The sequence below is a fragment of the Arvicanthis niloticus genome, chromosome 18 (genome assembly GCF_011762505.2).
Source record: "Arvicanthis niloticus isolate mArvNil1 chromosome 18, mArvNil1.pat.X, whole genome shotgun sequence".
In the NCBI taxonomy this organism is placed as follows: Eukaryota; Metazoa; Chordata; class Mammalia; order Rodentia; family Muridae; genus Arvicanthis; species Arvicanthis niloticus.
The window spans coordinates 30,155,939-30,168,611 of NC_047675.1; the positions used below are offsets into that span (position 1 = coordinate 30,155,939).

A 12,673-nucleotide genomic window follows, 5' to 3' on the forward strand; every position below is an offset into this window, starting at 1 on the left:
AGATCACAGATGAGCAGCTGTACCTCTCCCTCAGATCAAATCTGGGTCTCCCTTGCTCTAGAACTGGGTCCTCTGCCTGTCTTTTTCAGCTCTGCAGACTTCTCAAGGGGTCTTTCTACCCAAGTGAGGATGGCTCTCCTTGCTTCCCTCCAGTCTTGGTTTGCCATATCCTCTGGACCTGTTAGACATACATGAGTGTAACCTGACCTTCAGGAAGTCCGACTTCTTAGTTACCCAAGCTTGTTGTCTGTTTGGATACTAGAGGACAGATTGCCAGAGAGCAAATAATAGCCCAGGGTGGATAAACAACCTCTCCCCATCTTGTCCCCTTGTACACTATTCTTACCACTCAAGAAGGAACAACAGAACCCTTCCAGAAGGACCATTTCTAGAAGGTTCATGTGAGCATGGAAATGACAAAAGTCCCCTAGGGTCTGATCTCAGTTGGCTTGGAGAGGGAGTTGTGACTTTGGGGGCTTTGTGATTACATTAGGTATGCCTCTGACCTCTGACCTCTGACCTCTGACCTCTGATCTCTGACCATGAGCTTCCCAGAAGACAGGAATGGGAGACCCTACCACTCTATCTCCAACTCCCCATACTCCCTGGCACATAGTAGGTACTCACATGGATGTGAAATGCATGGGAAAGGGGAGAAAGCTTAATTCTTCAAATTCAAGATCTACCACAGAAGCTTTTGAGGTACTGTGCCTTTGTCTCTTCTGTCCTCTGATTTTAGACGAGAGGAAAATTCTCAAGAACAATTTGTCCTCCTACAAGTGGGCTTCATGGAAACTTACAAGGTCTTATAAGGAAGGAGTCAGTGGCCCCAAGGACAGGATTGGATGACTAAATGTTCAGCCTCCCTATTTTTTAGAACAGGGGGAGGGGAAATATCAGTACATGTTCTACACATTGTGGGAGCTTAGAGGTGGGTGATGTTCTTCTCTCCTGTGCGGGCACATGTGGAGGCCAGAGGTTGGTTCCATAGTATCTTTCCTCAACTGCTTCTCCATCTTATCGTTTTGAGGCAGGGTGTCTCACTGAACTTGAAGCTCCCTATTTTGACTAGATTTCCCCACAGTGAGGCCTGAGATTTACCTCCCTATGAACCCCAGAGCTGGAGTTCCTACAGGTCTAAGCCCATGAAGTCTGGGATTTGTCTTATTCAGCCCACCAGTCCCAGAGCTGGCGTTACAGGTGCACACAGTCACTTCCAACTTTTTTATGGGTTCTGGGGATCAGGAATTGGGTGTTCATCCTTGCTCAGTAAGCACTCATCCACAGAGAAGTCTCTGCAGGTCTGCATTGTTCTTTATAAAATCTTCCCTAGTCCCAAGAGCCACACCCAAAACATCATCAGCTCACTGGGACTCTTGTGTTCTGTTCGGTCTCTTCCCTTCCCTGTCTCATTTTCTCTATTCCCTCACCATGGTTTCTATGACCACTCCTCAAGTAAACTAGCTGTGCCGAGATTCTTGTCTCCAGCTCTCACTTGGAGGAAACCCGAATCAAATCCAATAGGAGCTCCAATTCTATCCAAGCACCTTGTGCCCAGATATGTCTGGTTTGTTCATTTTCTATTTTTCAACCCGTCTTTGAAAATTCCCGGCCACCAGCCTGTCTTCCTTACTCTCCAGTGGTCAGCAAATGCCTGTCTGTTCCTCTCCACAGCAGCTCTGCTTTTGTTTCTGACCCTTCTTTTTTGCGGATAAGGAAAGTAAATGAACTTAATACCAGACATAATGGGTTTCGGGTTGGGAGAGATGCTTCTCCTACCTCCAAATCTGAACATTCAGGAGGCCACATCAAAATTCACTGAACCTTTCAGAAAGCACAACCTTTGCAAGATTATATCACAGTCTCCCCTAAAGGGCCTGCAGCATCACCGCCCAGAAGGGCCAGAGCAGCCCAGAAGGATGCCACTTTCAAATCTGACTATTTGGGGAAAACAAAGGCTGATGTTCCTGAAATACCACTCCACCTGCAGCTGGGCTGCCTGATAACCTGGGCTTCTCTGTAGCAAGAGAAGTAGAGATTTGTGAGATAAAGCCTTTTCAACAAAAAGAAAGCTTGGCTGAGGAATTCTTCCATTTTTCCTTCTGTAAGATTTCACCCTTCATCTTCGAGAGGGGTGAATGTGCAAGTGGCCATGGAGAAGTGTTCCATCTAAAGCAGATGCTAGGCATAAAGGAAGCAAAGGAGCTCCTTGGAAAGCAGCTGAAAAAACGGGCCTGAGACAGAAGAAAAAGCTTTGTATTAGGATGGACAAAGTGTAGAACATTCTGGAACAACATAAGTGGAGGTCAGGGAAGGCAGGGCTCGTACAGATGGTGCTACTGGTACTGGCCTTACTCAGGAGGGTCACTGAGCAACAGCCCCTGCATGCCAACAACTCACTCTATTTCTGTGCCTGACAAATTTGCCAGCTGCTGGACCATATAACAGACAAGTCAGAGTGTAGGAGAAGTGATACCCAGGCAGTGAGGGGTGGGAATATGTGACTTAGTGCTAATTCTCATTGACCTTTGTTGGGATAATCCTGGACATGTTGCCTATACTCTTCAGAGGAACCCAACAAGAATGGTCCAGTAGCCCACAGCAATAGTCAACCATTAACCTTGCATTCATTCAGTCCTCTCTGTCTTTCTCTCATAAGGTTGGAATCTTAAATAAACTCTGAACACTCAGGATATGCCTGCTTTCAGGGAGAGCCAAAGAGACAATTAAGAAACTAGCCCATGAGTAAAGAAGCTCTCAGTGGCCTGGGCTCTTCTAATGGGCTTGTTTCTGCCAAGAGTCAGAATCGGAAGAGTCAGCTCAGCAATGCTGGGGAAAGTAGCTAAGAGGCTTCTGATAGAAAGAACTATGTGACTGCTATAGAGGTGAACTTGCAGGTGACCCTAACAATAGGTTTGGATACAGAAATGATTCCCAAGAGACATTTGGATATCCCAAATTGCTTTGTGGGGGCCACAACTGCCACCATAGATTAGATAGATTTTAACAGTGGAATGTTCTTTTGCTGTTTTGTTTTGGTTTGGTTTTGGTGTTATTTTTTTTTTTTTTTTTTTTTTTTTGTAAATCATACTAGAGGCCAGAAGGATGAGGTTAACATGTCTAAATGACTCGGGTTTTTGAGCAGAGATGGCTGTGTCTTCACGTATTCTCCCTCCTATCTGTTTTAATCACGTAAGAACACTATTCCAATCATATTACATTAGAGCCTGTATGTTTAAACTTGGTTTACCTTAATGTCTTCCTAAAGGTCCTATCTCCAAATGTAGTCACATTTACAGGTAGTGATGATCAGGATTTGAAAGTGTGAAATTGAGGGACAATGGTGCAATTCGGGCCATAGGGGATGACTTCCTCAAACAATAAAGGACTGGGACTCCACTGTTTGTAAAATCCTTAGCATGCCAGCCCTTAGCAGGAACAATGGAGGGTGGGGCAAAGAAGATGAAGGATAATGAGGCCTGAAATGAGCGAGTCAGAGATAAGGAGGTGGCAGGAGGCTAGGGCATGAAATCTAAGCCACAACAACTCTTTTACCTGCCAGTGGGTCTGCTCTTATTTCTATGGAAATGAGAACGTCGTAGTTAAATCTTTTCCTAGCTCCCAGTTTGATTCATGAAGTGGTTGCGAATGTTGATAATCACTTCATGAATCACTGACAAACATGGGAGTCAAATCCCTGGCACTTGTGATCACTGCCTCCCTTGATGAGCGTTCCTGCCATGATCTAGGGTCCCCCTCTCTCAGGAGCCAGGTGTGCAGATTAGAAGAGTCTCATTTGTATTCCAACGCCTCCTGCTCTGGTGATTCAGCACTCACCGTCTCGTGAAGGTATTGGATATGCCCTAAACAACTTAACGAACATTAATAAGTGAACCCTGAAAGATGGCTTTGAACCCCTCACAACATTAGCCGTGACGTGTTCACCCATCCAGTTCTAAGGGATGATTTCTAGAGGGAATTGAAATCTGTTGCTCGGAGAATGCATGGCAGCCATGTGTCTGCTCAAGGGGAAAGCTCTCTGATCGCAGAAGACAGCCATTCTTTTTAAGCGATTAAAAAATCCCCAGCTCTCAGATAGACTATAGTCCTTAATGAAAACGGAAACTAGCCAGGAGTGTGGCATGCACCTGTAATCCTGGCACTTGGGTGGCTGAGGTCGGTGGAGTTGAGAACCAGCCTAGGCTATACAATTAGAGTCTGTCTCAAAATAAATAAGTAAATAAATAAATCATTGTGAAGAGATACAAAGAGCTGCCACATTTTAGAGAGGAAGTACTAGACAGGCACAAAAGACAGTGATCTCAAAACTTAGGTTCCCAGACACTTAAGAAGCAGTAACCCTTTACTGCAGCCTCTTGAAGCCAAATATAATTGCTGTAGAAGGTGTCTTAAAAGACATCTCACTCGAGCTCCCTATGTCAACATAAGTAACTGAAATTCAGAAAGGAAGAATAATGTTTCCCAAATTGTGTTCAGGATACATTAGAAAAATTAGGACTTACCTCTTTCTCCAGCCCTCAGCTGCTCGGCTGAAGCTGATTTTTTAACCACATCCTTCCAACCTGGTTATCAGCTATATGAGTCTATGGAGCCTTAAGTGTTATTTTCCAAACGAGGAGACCAAAATTGAAATATCCAGGGGTGTCAGAGTTGGGGCAAGAGGCTAGGTCTAGATTTCTTTTCCCCATTTTCTTTTTTGGGACCTGATCCCTCCCTGTTCCTCTTTCTATAACACCTCTTCAACAGGTCACAAGCCCTTCCGATTGGGAAGCCTCAGAATAGTTCTGTCAACTGCCCCTAGCAACGGCGGTTGAACACACAACGTCTATGAGATTCTTTTATTCGACCAGAGGGCATTGAGCATTTACTGTGTGTCCTTTCTCAAGTGCACAAAGATTACTGGCTGTCACATGCCAGGCCTGGTGATGGCCGAAGACACAAGAGTAAAACGAAGATCAGCAGCTGCACTAACTTCTCAGCCTGTGAATCCCCACAGGCAGAAACTCACAGACTCTGGTCTGCTTTATGTAGCTCCTGCTGAACCTAGCATCACAGCGACAGGCAGAACTATGGAGAAGGTACAAACTCAGCCAAGACTGACCCAGACAATGTCTAGGCTGATACCTAAAGAAGAGGTAAGAAAAGAGCTACCCATCCAAAAGAGGGAGAGAGGGTAGGATAGAAGTTATGAACCCTCCCCCAATGAAGGGTGCTGACTAAGTCAGAGGTGTGACAACTAATCCGAATCTGATTTGCTAAAACATATCTGTTTCCTATGACTTCTTGAAATCCTGAAGGAGGATTAGGACTGCCTGGGTCCTTGAATGGCTTCCTTCCACCCTACAGACCAAAGACATCATCCTACATAAGAGCTTCCCATGCCACAGGTTCAAGGCAGCTACAGAAGTTGCCTAGCATCTATGGACTTTAGAGTCCAGAAGAGGCAAGTTCCTGATGTAGATCTCTTCTTCCTGGCTGGGTGACTGCGGGCAAGTCATTGTCTCACCCCCGCTACTACTTCTTAGAATCCTTGAACTATGTATAGCTCGTCAGGTCTGAGTTCTATAGCACATAGTAGACAGCCTGTGTCAGTTTCATTTCCGTCCCAGGCTCTCAACAAAGCTATTTGCACTTTGTGCCCGAGAGTGTGCTTGTGTCTTCGTTTTTCCAATACCGTAGTCTCTTCAGCTCTTATAAACTAGAACAAGGAAAGAGTGTGTAGAGGTGCCAGAAGTAGATCCTGAGGCATGCACGGGGGTTTTCCAAATAGGTAAGTGGGAAAGGAAGTTTCAGGACTGGCGCTTACTCCTGGAGAAGCATGTCTGAGAAAAGGAGCCGGAAAGATACAGGATCCAGGGCAGGGGTTGCAGCTGGACACCTGAACACATAAGGTCAGGCTTGTGAAAAGCCCTGAATGCCACAAGGAACATCTGCTCTAAGTGTACCATGAAAGGATTTCTGACAGGAGCAATAAGGTTATATGGGACTCTCTGGAAGATCACGTGCTCACAGTGGGGGGGGGGGCAGCTGGAAAGGTGGAGTGCTGGAAAGAGATCTCATGGGGATGAGAGACTTTCTCCTTAAGAGATTCTAAATAAAAAATTAAAAAAATGCCTGACTGAAACTGGAGTCTAGGACTTGAAGCTGCTGCAAAGGTGATGGTGAACTTGGGTTGGGACTTGTGGGGAGAGGGAAGGTCCTAGGACAGGAGGCAAAGGTAGGTGATTGACAGCTGGAGACACTGGCCCAACCATCCACAGACTGCCTCTACTCCCAGCACCTGCCTCAGTGAGACCTCAGAGGTGACTCAACCCATTCCTGAACCAAAGAGGGTCAGTGACTCGTCCTACTCACCTCAGCCTTCTGCAAAGCCAGAGTCTCCTAATAATAACCTGCTCTGAGACTGCAAGAAAAGTCTCTCCCTGTGCAGGCTCCTGGCCAACCTGCCCTTATCTCAGTCTGCTTCCCGGCTTAAAGGAAGTATAACAGCTCTCCTTTGAAAGCGGCCTCTCCCACCGCAGCAATAAGCAGGCTCAATTTTCAACCATTGTTTACACAGCCCAGGGATTGCATTTGACTCAGTCCAGGTGGTTTGTATGCTGTCCACACCTGGCAGCCTGCCTCCAAGTGCTTTGATGGTGGGATATCTTATCTGTAATCACTTTTCTGGGTTATGGAGCAAATTTCCTCTGCAAAACATCAGACCGGGAGGCTTTGCAACCCAACCTCCTCACAGGCATCCTGCCGTGCTTCCACAAACCTCAGAGACCATTTCCTAGAAAGCATCCTAGTCTAACAGAGCCTTGGGTCCAAGCCAACACCCACCATTCCAGAGCAAACTTGAATTTAAGTTTTATTTCCAAACACTCCAAGGTGATTATTAGTGCCAAGCAAAATAATAAGAGATTATTCCAATAGACAATTATCAACAGCTTGTTCTGCTCCAGCTGTGAAAGATTGTTACAGACTCATCTTTATGCAACTCACCTCTTGATGAGAGATTGGGAGATAACGTTTGTGTTTACCTGGAAATGATACCTGTCATAGCATAAGCACTGAATGTTTGAGGCACTTGCTGGCATGGGTGATGTCTGAGATTTTTTTGGTTCAAGACTCAAGGGTAGGCATTTAAAAAACATTTTAAACTATATGGTTAAAACCCAATGCTAGTTAAGTTGTGGTAAAAGTTTGTACAGTGTTATGAAAAAAAAGATAGGAAAATACATTTTAAAAGAAATAGGCACATAATATCCCCCTGCCAATAATAAATCTGTCCTTGGTTATAAGTCAAAAGCAATAAGGACGCTTAAGGGTATTCAGTGTATCATTTTCCAGTGTAAATGGTCCAGGTAATTGAAGTACCTCAACCCAAGAATACAGTATGTAGTTATTTAAAGTAATTACAGAAACTAGTCGTTTGAGCTGTGCTAAGTATCTAATTTCTAGTAAAAAGAAAGAACCCGAAATGTCATATTCAATAATGACATGTGGTCCAGGCAGTCAACGCCATTGCTTTTAGTGACTTGTGCTTCTGTGTGTCAAGAGTCTCTGAAAGGGCTTTCTCTGCATGTTCCCATTTACCTCTCAGAACAGTATCATGAGGTTGCTATTTCAGTCTTCAGTTTGAGGTGAAGAAAACTGAGTGTCCAAGAGAGTAAGTACCCTTGGATCAACATTTCTCAACCTGTGGGTCATGACCCCTTTGAGAGGTGAACCACCCTTTTCCAGGGATCATCTAAGACCGTCGGAAAACACAGATATATACATTAAGATTCATAGCAGTAGCAAAATTACAGTTATGAAGTAGCAACAAAACCAATTTTACGGTTGAGGATCATCACAATATAAAGAACTATACTAAAGGGTCACAGCGTCAGGAAGGCTGAGAGCCACTGTCTTAGGTCATCTTCACATCATATATAAATCAAGGAACCCATGCCTCTGAACTCCAATTTCAGGATTCTTCCTTGCCTCTATGAACTCTCCAGCAAAGGTAGCTGGGAAGGACAGCTCACACTGTGGGTAGACGGTGAGAAGTCTTTTCCTTCTCTCTGTTCCTTAGGTATGCTATGACTCTTCCTAAGAAAACACAGAATTGGTTTTGCTCTGAACTACCTGAGACAACTGGTGAGGATGGACAGAGTATTCTTGTCCCAACCAGAATCAGAGCATCTAATGGGAGCTTACCACAACACTACAGTGGGGATTAGGAGACAAGGTGATCACCTGTGATGCCCCATTGACCACAAATATGCACATCTAAGTATGTGCACCTCATCCACAATGGATGCTTAGGTAATCTTCTCCTTTGGGCTATTATAAACCCATGGGAACACATGCATGTAATGCCAGCACTTCTGAGATGGAAGAGGATGAGGTGTTCAAGGCCAGCCTGTACTACGTAGTGAGTTCTAGCCCATGATTCATGAAACCTATTGAAATATTTATTAATAAATCCCAGTGGCGGGTTCACTACCCACCTCAATGCTTTATGTTCCCAAATAAAAGACAGCCTTTGTATTTTAATATGCCTTAAGCAGCTCAATAGTTTGGCTACTGCCTAACCTACACGAGGTTAATTCCGAGTTATTACTTACAAATTCTATGTTCTGTCTTGGCTGCTCTGGACCCAGAGGGCTGCCCAACTGGGCCATGCTCTGGGATGCACTCTTCCGGCTCCTTCACATGGGGACCGTGCCTCTCTTCTCCGGCATAGCATCACTCCTTTCCTCCATACTCTCCTCACCTGGCAGATCTGCTACTCCTTCTCCTCCCTGTCCCAATCCCAGAAATCCTGAAAATCCTGCCCTCCCCCCGCTCTGCCCAGCTATTGGCTGTTGGCATCTTTATTTACCAATCAGAACCAAGTGGGGGCAGGTTCCCAGAAGCTATGTGCAGACACTCTCATACAAACAGGTTTTTTTTTTTTTTGGGGGGGGGGGGGGAACGACATAATTAGCATTCATGGTACAAGGAGTTATAAAAGCTGTCTCAAGGGAAAAAATAGCAATTTTCTGATTTCAATCATTTTTGGTAAATATCCAAAAGTCAGATGGCTAGATCAATAGTAGTTCTCATTTTAATATTTTAAGTATACTTCATCGTATTCTGTACTAGCTGTGCCATTTTACAATCTCATCAGTACTACACTGGGGGAGGGGGGCTACAAATTCTGTGTACAGACAGTGGGATGCCTGTAGCCTTTAGAAAAGGCAAAGCCTATCACTTGTAACAACATGGACCACCTGAAGGATGCTGCCCTAGGTGAAGTAAGCCCAGAGCAGAAGGATAAAGCTATGCACTGCCATTAATACAATGAGTCCAAAGTGAGCAAACTCCTAGAAATGGGGCAGAGTGGTACAGAGAGCTGAAGGCAGGGGAGACAAGGGGCTGTTTCTCAGTGGGAATAAAGATTCGGTTAAGCGGCATGAGAACGTTCAAGAGAACTTCTGTGCAGCCTCATGCCTGGAGTTAATAGTACTCTTTTGTGCACTTAAAATTACTGAAAGAGGGCAATCAAAACGTCTCAGTGTGTAAGCTTGATGCCAACCTTGATGACCCAAGTTCAACCCCTGAACCCACATTGTGAAGAGAAAACAGACTCTGGTGACTTGTCCTGTGCTTTAAGAGACACACACTTAGATAACTGCGCCTGAAGAATTACATCTCATGTTAACTCTTACACACACACACACACACACACACACAACAAAAAAGCAAAAATGAAACAGTATAGCTCACCCCTGGGTTCCTTCTTTGTTGACGTTGGTCCAGTTACTCAACTTCTCTGTCTCCATCTCTTCATTTGCAGAATAAGAACAATATTGCTTGCCTCATCAAACTATTATGAAGCCTAATGTTTTTCCCAAGATTAAAAAGCATAGAACAAACAGTTCCTGGATACATTTTGCCTTAATTTTACACTCACTTGTGATTTCTATCCTCAGGTTAACCCTGAAAAGAAAGAATCATTATTCCCATTTCACAAGCAAGGAAACCGAGGCAGTAAGGGATTAAGTTTCTTCACAGGCCTAAGAAAATGGTGCTGGCATTGCTCTGCCAATACAAGATGAAGGAGAAGATGAAGATGCTACCATGTCACTGGAAGACATACTATGAGAAATGGCTCTTTATTGGGGCATTAACAGATAGAAAGCAAATTGTCCTTTCCAGAGTATGAATGGTAGGGTCCGAGACACATTGTTGAAAAGATACATGCATGTCCTAAATAAAAAAAAATCAGTGTCTCCAAGGCCCAGTCTTTCTAGGGCCTTAAATAAGGAGTCATTAGCCTTGGTGAGTCATTGAAGGCTACAGACAAGAGGGACAATTATCTACTCACTTGACTGAAAGTGAGGGTGTCAAGAACCCACCACTACATGCACATTCGTGCTTTATACCCCAGATAACGCCACTGCCCCTTCCTCTGAAATGTTCCCAGAGAAGCCCAGGAAGAAATAAATGAGGCAACTGTCCCGCAGTCAAGGATTCTCCCACCCACCTAGAGATGCCCATATTGGAGGTACATTGGAATCCCCTGGGGCTCTGCACAAACACTCAGCTTCAGCAGGTATGGGGCAGGACCCAAGCATCTGCATTTCCAACAGGCTTCCAGGAGATACTGACTCCACTAGTTCATGTTAAGGAGCAAAGGATTGTGGTCTTTGCTTCCTTACTAATCCCAGAAAGCATAATGACTGGCCCATCAAGCGTGCTTAAGCATTTGTTGAAGCATAAAATTTTTATCATACCTACCTCTGCTGTCACTGAATTTAAGTAGATACTTTTCTGCCACACACCAAAGATCATTTCTTCTTCTTCCTTGGTATAATCTAAGTAGGAGAATGCAACATCCATTTTCACTCTATTACACAGACTTTCTGAATGGCTTTAAACTCCATGTTGTTTTTGTTTGTTTGTTTATTGGTTTTCTTCTTTGTATTACACGAACATTTCATGTTTGAAAAAAACTAGACTGCATAAAACAAAGACAAGCAAGAGAGAATAAAAACAAACTATAATCTGATATACATCTCTTTAGAGTCTGTGTGTGTTACCCAGTGGGAACATACATCGAATGCTGTTGGTATAATTATGAAGACTATGTCTGAAATATCATTAAAATGGCTGCATGACATTCTGTTCTTTAACAGTTTTAGGAATGGGTGTGATGGTGCACAGCTGTAATCCAAGCACTCAAGTATGGGAGGGAGATAGATAGATCTCTGTGAGTTTAAGGACAGCCTGGTCTACATAGCAAGTTCCAGGCCATTCAGGGATACACAATGATAACTCGCCTGTTTCGAAAAGATTTTAAATATGGAACACATAGTAACCTATAGAAAACAAAACAAATAAGTGTGAATGTGGGGAAAGGAATTGTAGGGAAGGAGGGGTGACTGGGTTAGGAAGAGATAAAAGTGGGAGGGGGTAAGCACCATCAGGAAGTAATACATACATGGATGAGATTATCAGATAAACAAACGTAACAAAAGAAAACCTATACAATGTATTTTTAAATATTAAAAAGATACAGTAACAAAAGGGAAAAAACAAGATATGTATTGAAGAAGTTATGGATAAACTATTGCAATGCCTGTGATTTGCTTTAAAATAATCTATTGAGTGGGAATGCACATATAGATGAAGACGAAAGGCAGAACAAGCCATATGTCATTGAATGATGCGGGGACAATATGTGGAGGTGTGTGACATGAGTCTCTTCCTTGTGCACGCGTTGGTAAATTTCCACTCTATGCATTTAAAAATAAGAGCGAAGTCCCAAAAGGATGCCAGAAGAGGATCCAGAAACAGGGATGAAAGAAGAAATGTTTAAAGTTAGCTTTTATTCACCCAAAGAAAGAACAGTGCTTCGTTTAGGGCCCTTCAGCCTCCGCTTCAAACAAATTCCAGTCCCTTGAGCTACTAAACTGAAATGGAATCATCTGCCTTTATCATTTCCGGTCCTGTCAGAATGGATTTGCATTTTAACTGTATGCTCAATGTCATATCTAAATTAGAACTAATTGAAACATTCGAGAATGTGGCTATGCACTCTAGCCTTGTGGAGGCTGGCACGGGTTGACCCATTCAGAGCCCTGCAGAGGGTGCGGGGTTCTGTGAAGCAGAGGGCACAGCTCCACCCTGTCTGTACTCTATGTGAACCCTGGGCAGGTCATTTCATCCCTCTGCCCACCCACCCCCCCCCAACCCCTAGCTCTCTAATCTCCAAGAGAGATAGATTTGAACTAAATGAACTCTACAAGTTCTCCCTGCTCAAAAATAACTAGACTCGACTTCGGAAACCCTTTTACATCACTCTGCTCTGCAATATGCAAATCAGCCTAAGTTAGTAATTGGACAGAGCTGATGGGAACAATTTAGTAAACTTTGATAACGTTGCACAAAGTAATTGTTCAATTATTTCCAGCAGTTCAGTTTGGAAAGTACAGCAGGAGGTGTGTGTGTGGGGGGAGGGGTGCATAGAAATTACCTTCACATATTAATCTTCTCACCCAGCAGAAACAAAAGGTGAGTGAAAGATGTGCATGGGAACCTTTTGTTTTAATTCTGATTAACTGTACTTTCATCTGAACATTTTTACACCATGCTTTGGTCCTCCTCCTATGGATGTTGACTGAGTTCTCTTATC

The 12,673-nt window shown here is 43.9% G+C and overlaps 1 long non-coding RNA gene across 1 annotated transcript in view; it reads right to left on the bottom strand.

Annotated features, from left to right (window-relative positions):
* Positions 1 to 9,967, bottom strand: part of LOC143434894 (uncharacterized) — a 28,714-nt gene extending 18,747 nt beyond the window's left edge. Inside the window, exon 1 of the long non-coding RNA XR_013104748.1 lies at positions 9,763 to 9,967. This is a non-coding gene — a long non-coding RNA (uncharacterized LOC143434894). The remainder of the gene's footprint in view (positions 1 to 9,762) is intronic.
* Between the last annotated feature and the right edge of the window lie 2,706 nt (positions 9,968 to 12,673).